This window comes from Humulus lupulus, chromosome 7, assembly GCF_963169125.1.
Source record: "Humulus lupulus chromosome 7, drHumLupu1.1, whole genome shotgun sequence".
Taxonomy (NCBI): Eukaryota; Viridiplantae; Streptophyta; class Magnoliopsida; order Rosales; family Cannabaceae; genus Humulus; species Humulus lupulus.
In genome coordinates, this window is record NC_084799.1 from 72,898,710 (window position 1) to 72,906,854 (window position 8,145).

Genomic DNA, 8,145 nt, shown 5'->3' on the forward strand with positions numbered 1-8,145 from the left:
CGCAGCCCTTGGACAGGTTTGAGCCTGTTTGAGTGTTTTGGCCCCGGGAACTTGGTTTTAGGCCTCGGGATTGTTCCTACTACCTGGATTAGTGGGGATTGATGTCCCGGAAGCTAGATCTTGGTTTGGGAACCTTTGGTGTTCATTTTATTGATGGTGTCCCATATTTGGTTATGACTAGGTAACCGCTAAAGGCTTAAAGGTTGATCGTTCTCAATGGTCGTTCTTATATTAATTCTCGCTTGAATCAGAGGTAAGAAAATTGCACCCTGTGTATATGTGACAAGCATGGTTATTCTTGATGCATGTCGGATGCTTAAATGTGGTATGCATGGTTATTGTTGAGGCATGTCAAGTGATTAAATGAGATGCATGTGTCGCACGAGAAACATGTGACTAGGGCATGCTTTGAGTATTGAATATGAGATTGTTCAAAGCTTGAGCCTCTGTGTTTATGCATGGTCCTAATTGTGCTGGTAGTTGTTAAGTAAGCATGTTGAATGCCCTATATTCGGATATTTGACATATGATATATGTTTGGTAGCATTGCTTTCTTGTGTGTGGCACCAACTGTTCAGGATCGGCACTGGCCGCGTATCACTAACCTGAGATTCAGAAACGGCATAAGAGCCGAGGACGCAGGGCCGAATGTAGATTAGATCTAATCAATATCAGTGTTGAATGACTCATATGGGGTATTAATGCTGGACCGACCCGATGGTCGATGAAAATAATAAGCGCTTGGCTAGTCTAGGACTAGTTACTCAGAGCCAGGGCCTAAGGCCTAGGTGACTGCTTGTCACATGGCTAGGGAACAATGTTCCATAGTTATGACTCTAGGGTCATGAGGAAGGTTATGTTGGTGACTAATCATCATGCACCTATCTTGTTTAAGCTAGAGAAAGTATCACTTATTTATAAAGGGAACGGAACCCACCTTAGTGACTTGTACCACTGTCACTCTTTTATTCAGGGCTATCAGCCCGGTATGGTTACCGGAACCACCAATGATAAATCACTTATGTGATTGACTTGATAGTCATCCCATCAGGAGGGCAGGATTCCTTATCCTGGATACCCATCATTACGTGGATTTGTTTGCCTGCTTGACTAGGGCTATATCTGCTAGGCATGTGCCTTATGATTTGATGACATGTTATTACTATTCATGATCATATTGAGTTTTCTTGCTGGGCTTCTGCTCATAGGTGCTATGTGGTGCAGGTAAAGGCAAAATAAAGTTGGACCATCCTTGAGTTGGAGAGATTAGGTGATGACGTGTTCATATGCGGCTGCTCGACCGCCACGGCCGAGGGTATAAAGAGGAACTAGGGTTAAACCGTATTTTGCTGCTTAGATCGGCCTGTTGTAAATATTTTCTTGTAATAGACCTCTAAATTATATTTTTGGGATCCCAATGTATACAATAAACGTTCTAATGAAACATTATATCTTAATCAAAATGTTTAATCCCTAAACCGCTAATCATACTTAGTTACGCGATTTTGGCCAAATGACACGATTAGCGAGTTTAGCACTGTTTACAAGGCACACCGTAACGGTCCCTGGAGTTTAGGGCATTACAACTTGGTATCAGAGCGAGCCAAGGTTTATGGTTCCTGAAGACAAGCTGGGCATGTACACTCGTCACTGAAGATAGCTTCACTCAGGGAATGGTAACTATTTCTATAGTTATGTGCTTAACTGCTTAAATAGAATGTAAATGCTTTACCTGCACATTGTATTAGGGAGCATGAGATTCTGATAGAGTCTGGCTCTTGACTATATGATTATATGCTTCATGAATATATATATGTGGATGTGATTATATTATTACCTGTTCTGTGAGTATATAATTGTGATATTTGCATGCTGGAGTTGGAGGCAAGGTATGAATGTTGGAAGAGCAGGGATTATGATTGATGTATGAATGCCATGGGCATGTCTTTAGCACTACGAGTGGTTGTGATTGTGGTGTGGTAAGATTGTTTCTGTGGGGAAAGCTCTTGATATGCTCATCATGATTAATGGGTCAAGTTATTGACTGCAGATTTAATCAGCAAGTTTATATTCAAGGCAGATAATGAAGCCTGGTGGTGGTTATACAGAGGCTGGGGGTTACAGCCAGGGTATCAGTTCTTCATCTGCCCCTATGAATTTTCAGCAGATGATCACAGATTTGCAATCAAGATTGCAGAGGCATGAGGAAGAGATTAGGTGTCTGAAGCAACAGTGGAATCTGTTGGGGAGCACTTCTTCCTTTGTTGTGCCAGGAGTGGCACCAATTTTGGCTCAGCCTAGGGTTGAGAACAGATGGGAATTCCTCTGTGGAAGATTCCAGGAGTATTACCCTCCAGTCTTCGAGGGAGGCCTAGATCCATTCAGAGCTATGCAATGGATGGGCATGATCAGTTCCATTCTTGATAGTATGGGATTGGTGGGTCACGATAAGGTGATCTGTGCTACATGTGTACTGCGGGATGATGCCCGGACATGGTGGGAGGTAGTATCCCAGACACGAGACACAGCTGTGATGGACTGGAAAGAATTTAGGCAGCTGTTTAATGAGAAGTATTATTGTGATGTAGCTAAGACTGCTAAGATGAATGAGTTTCTGAGTCTCATTCAGGGAAAGGCAACAGTAACCGAGTATGTTAATAGATTTTATGGGTTGGCCAAGTTTGCTTTTGATATGGTACTCACAGATGTAGCTCGAAAGGAAAAATTTGTGCAGGGATTGAATCCTGGAATAGCTCAGGGTATTAGAGTTGTCTCAGTGCATGAAGTCTCTACCTATGCTCAGGTGGTAGGGAAGGCTCTTGCTGTTGAGAGCGCAGGACATCAGATTGAGCAGCAGAGTGCTGGAGAGCACGAAGCTCAGATAGTGTTACCTCCACTTATTGGAGCAAGTAAAAAGGAAAGCCGGAAGACATATCCAGTATGCGCTCGGTGTAAAAGGCATCATCTAGGAGAATGTCGAGCAAGGGCGTGTTTCTCATGTAATATGTTTGGACATCGTAAGAAGGATTGCCCAATGCGAAGGAAGGATGAGCGAAAGGGGATGGACAGCTCGACCCCAGCTCGAGTGTTCATTCCGATGCAGTCGGAATTTGAGACTAAGACTAGTTCCTCAGGGGTGACAGGTGAGTTTGCTAGTTCTGATTTCTAAGTTATACTGATTGGTTTTGGTGTCATGCTGTTTCTTTATTTGTTGCATATAGAGAAGCATAGAGTTGTTATGCAGATCACATGTTATGTTGTGATAGGAAGGCAATACTGTATTGGTGACTTATGAGATGAGTTGGGTTATGATAAAAAGGACTCATCCGTGGTTTTGGTAAAGCTGGTTATGACTGGCTCGGTATGATTCTGGATTTGGATTGGTTAGCCAAGAGTGGGGCAATTTTAAATGGCAAGGAAAGTATAGTAACTCTTGGGCTTGAGAGTGGAAAGCCTTGTGATAGCTGGCACTGTGCATGGTTCTGTATGCTTAGTGTAACTGTATTGAGAGCTAGAGTTTTATTGCAGGGAGGTGCATGGAACTCTTAGCTAGTGTGGTGGATACCACTTAGATTATGCCAGTGGAGTCGGGACAGACTAGATTAATCTGTGAGTTCTGGATGTGTTTCCAGGAGGTTTGCCAGAATTTCTTTTATATGGAAAGATAGTATGGTGATTGGATTGGTGCCAGGAATGGATTCAGGTTTTAGGGCACTGTTCTGAATGGCTCAACAGAGTTGTTATAATTAAAAGCTCAGTCAGTGAGTAAGATGGTGTTCTCCAAGGTGGATCTTGGATCTGGTTAGGACCAGTTAGAGATCAGAGAGGAAGTTATATAAAAGACTGTGTTTGTATCAGATAAGGGCACTGGGAGTGCTGAGTATGTCTTGAGAATTTGTTTAATGCCAAGTGTTTATGAATCAGATGAACAAAGCATTCAAAGGATTACTTGAATGGGATCTGTGATCGTCTTGGACGATGGTATTATGGTATTTTCTCTGGGGAGATTTGCCAAGGTTAAAGAATTCCTTAGGGGCAGGAGTGTCCTTGGGAGGTAAAGATATTTCAGGTGCCTTGGGAAATAGTTCTGAGTCTTCTTGCAGATCAGATTCAGTTGGAGGTTGTTATGACATCTCAGTGACAGAGAAAAGTAATTGCCTAAGCAATATGTTGGTTAAAGAATCTGACCAGAACTAGAGTAGAGTTTCTGGTGGGCCAGGTGGCCAGTTTTATGTTTGAGATTATTATCTCAGAGAAGATCAAGAGGAAAACAATTAAGTGAACCACAGATAGGAAATATTGAGTGGAAAGTCTTAGCTAGATTAGCTGAAAGTTGTGCAGTATCAGATATGAATTTATTGTGGTATAGCGTCAGATTTGGAATTCGATGGACACTGAGATTAATTGGGAGATTCCAGATGAATCTCATGCTATTCTTTTATTCTCTTCATTCAGGCATCATGGAAATGTAACAGGGTATGAAAGCTTTATAGTGGTGTCCTGAGATGGAGAGGGATGTAATGGAATGCGTGGTAAAGTTCTTAGCCTGATAGCAGGTCATATCAGAGTGTCAGAAATCGGTGAGGCCATGGTAGCCTTTGAGTATTTTATAATGGAAATAGGATAGCATCGTGATGGGTTTCGCGGTGGGATTGCCCAGGTTAGCGGGCTGTGAACCAGTAGTCCAAGTGAGTATATTTTTGTCAACAAGGATGAATAGTACAGTTGATCAGTATTCAGATCTCTTTGTGAGAGGGATAGAGCGCCTTCATGAAACTTAAGGTCTATCTTATCAGATGAAGACTCTATTGCGACTTCCAGGTTTTGGAAGGGTTAAGAAGCCGATGAGTATTGTTGACGCAATTCTTCGCCAACAGATAATTATACGAATAAACAGGATGGATTAGTGCTAAATAGTGAACCGTAATATGAAAATAACGTAACTCTAAACTGGCGAAATTAGTATCGTGAGAAGGTTATCACTCCTTTCCTTTTTGGTGGTTTGAAGGTTAAAATCTCTCTAGTCCACCAGTCAATATTATTGATCTCTCTTGACTATTCCTTACAGGGTGTTTCTTTACAAAAATATGCCAACCCCTTGCAACGCCCAGGGTCTTGGTATTTATAGGGAGAGGATACCTGGGCGTTGGTAAAGGGGGTCATCCCGTGACCTTCTTACCCATCATGTCATCTCTGTGACACTGATGATTAATTCCTAAAACCTGACAGTGAGGTGTGGTCTAATCAATAGGTAAGGGGGGATAATGGGCCGCATGGCCCAAACCAGTCGTGGGGTGTCTGAACACGCACGTTTATACTGCGTGTCCGAGAATTCAGGAATGGAATAGACACGTGATGTCTAATATGTACACATTTACATTGCGTGGTAGCCTTTACAAGGATTCGGGTGTCAGATCTATGCCGCACCTCGAGCTTGATATAGCGCCAGCTCGTGATATCCGTACTACCGATCCGCTGCCTTTGAGTAGACTACTAACTCTCTGATCAGCTCGGGCCGGAGAGGTGGAGACTCGTAACAGCAGCCCCGGGTGGATGGTTTACACGTGGCGAATTGAATTATGCCCTTTTCCAGCTCGCTAATAACTCGCGGATATTTAGGGCATACATTTGCCCCCCAAGCCCCTGCTCGTGACACATGACGTCATCTGTGACCACAGTGGGGGCTTTTAGGTTTCTTTTTCGACTCTTCATGTCCCGTCCACTACGCAGGTATCGGACACGTGGAGCACCGCAGTTGGTGATGGTTCGGCTTCCGAGAATTGCATTAAATGGCCTAGCCTATCTTCGGTCGTCGTTTTGCCTCTCGAGTTATGACCCTCGTATCTCGCATTAATGCGATCGAACGGTCCTCGTTCCTTTGCCTCTTACGTATATATAAGGTTGGCCACCTTTCGCATGAGCCACTCTTTATTTGAAAAAATTTCCTCATCTTCTCTCCTCTTCAGCCTCAGAAGTCTTTCTTCTTTCAGTTATCGTCCCAGAGATCTCTACGCTCTTGCCACAAGAGTTTCTCCGTGACTCCAGTTCTAAAGGCTCCACCAGGACTCTGACTCCTACGCTTCTTGTTGCTTTCACATGGCTAAAACATTGTAAGTCCTCTGCCTGTTGCACGTTTTGATATTTTTGTTTCTCTTGTTAGGTAAACTTCTTTCTTAGTCGCACACTGTAGGTTATTTTTTGCTGGTGTTTTGTGCGTAGGTTTTTATCCTAGGGGTATCGATCATATGAGAACATGTTTAGGAATGTGATGTATAGGACAAGATAATTTCTGGGTAGCTTTATGGAATGCCTGTTTGGAGGGGGGAAGGCGATAGGTTTCTGGGGTGCAAAACCGGGTAGCTTAGGGGTCACGCTTCCCAGGCAGTTTTGCTTTTTGAAACTTTCCCTCCAAGGCAAGCATTATCCTGACCCTCCTGACACACAGATCCCGAGCAATCGGGGATCCGTTGGGAACATAGGCGCGTGATCACAACATCGCGTGGCCTCACGCATCGCGGGCTGAGATTACCTCAGCCCGTGCACGCAAATCATTTCTCGCGCTAGATTTCCTTTTCTATTTTTAGGTCGCCTATCTAAACTTTCTTCATCTTTGTTCGCTACGTGAACAGATGGGGCCCAGGAAGAACATGCCCAAAAAGAGTGCCGCCGGCTCATCATCCCAGCAGGCCAGCAAGGGGAAAGAGATAGTTGTTAAATCTCCAATCCCCCACTTTGGTCCCACCGTGGAGAAAAAGGTCGAGGTGGGACCTGACGCCTTCTTCGAGGCAGAGAGGATAGTCTCAAAGGTTACGACTCAAGGGAAGGTCAACAAGATCTTGCTGTCCCATAACATCAAAATTGGGACAGGCGCTCTTGTTGCCCGACCTCCCCTCGAGGGTGAGAGGAGCTGCACGCCCCTCGACGAGGAGTTCACGGCCTGGAGGGATGAACACCTCAAGGCCGGGGCCTTCCTTCCTTTGGACCAGTACTTCACGGACTTTCTGAACTTCGTGAGGCTAGCTCCTTTCCAACTGCCCCCTAACTCCTACCGTCTACTGGCGAGGCTGAGGTACCTCATCCTGAAGCATGAGTGGGAGGTCCCTACACCAGTGGACATCCTTTATTTCTTCTGCCTCAAATCTAGCCCGGATCAACGGGGGCGAGGCGATGGGTTCTACTACCTAACCAATTTTCCCAACTCTGCTGCAGGCATCGAGCTACCCAACCACCCCAACAACTTCAAGGACCAATTCTTTATGTCGACGAGGTTTCGCAACTACGATCACCACTAATTTAACCGTCCTCATAAGTTCTTTCTATCCTCAGCTCGTAAAATCGTCACAATAATTTGTTTCTTTCCATGTGTATTGACTTGAATACCATCGCACTGCCATTTTTGCAAGGACGACCAAATCGGTGACCCTTGGGGGTCAATATGAGACCTTGGTAGGGCTCCCACCAAGCGAAAAAGACTACCACCAGCTCGTGTCTGATGAGACGATGCTGGCGTGTAAGTTAATTTCTCCGGGCCAGACCCTGCCTTGAGGAGGTCGCAGGCTATCCCAGCAGCTTGCGAGTTGGTGCCCATCCCCGAGGGGGGTATTGCGGTGAATGACGAGCAGGACGAGGAAGACGAGGTGCCACTCGTGTGCCGGAAGTGGGCCCTCGAGGTTGCCCAGGGCCTTGATGCAAATCGGATCCAATTCGGGGCAGCAGCCGGCCCCTCCGGCCAAGGTAACTCATACCTGTTTAGGGACTTAGACAGGGCTGCCGTAGACCTTCGGCTCGCTAGGTTTAACCCAAGCCAGCTCATACATTGTCACCAAGATGACCCAGACCTTAACAACATAACCCTACTCCAGTGTGTAGATCAACTGGTGCTACCCTATGACATGAGCCGCCCTAGATGATGAATTGTTAGAAGAGATTATAAATACATGATTTGAACTGTGGAGACTGGTGGGCTTATAAGTTTGGTTTGGACTGATAGGGTAACAACAGTGTAAATCAATGGGTTTGGTGGATCGGGTAATTCATTTCGGGAATTTATACTGACGGATGTATCCGGAAATGTTGGCGACCCATTTAAAGATTGAACTTTGGGATAGTCCAAGGTATTTGGGCCGCTCTGATGTTAGAGATTGT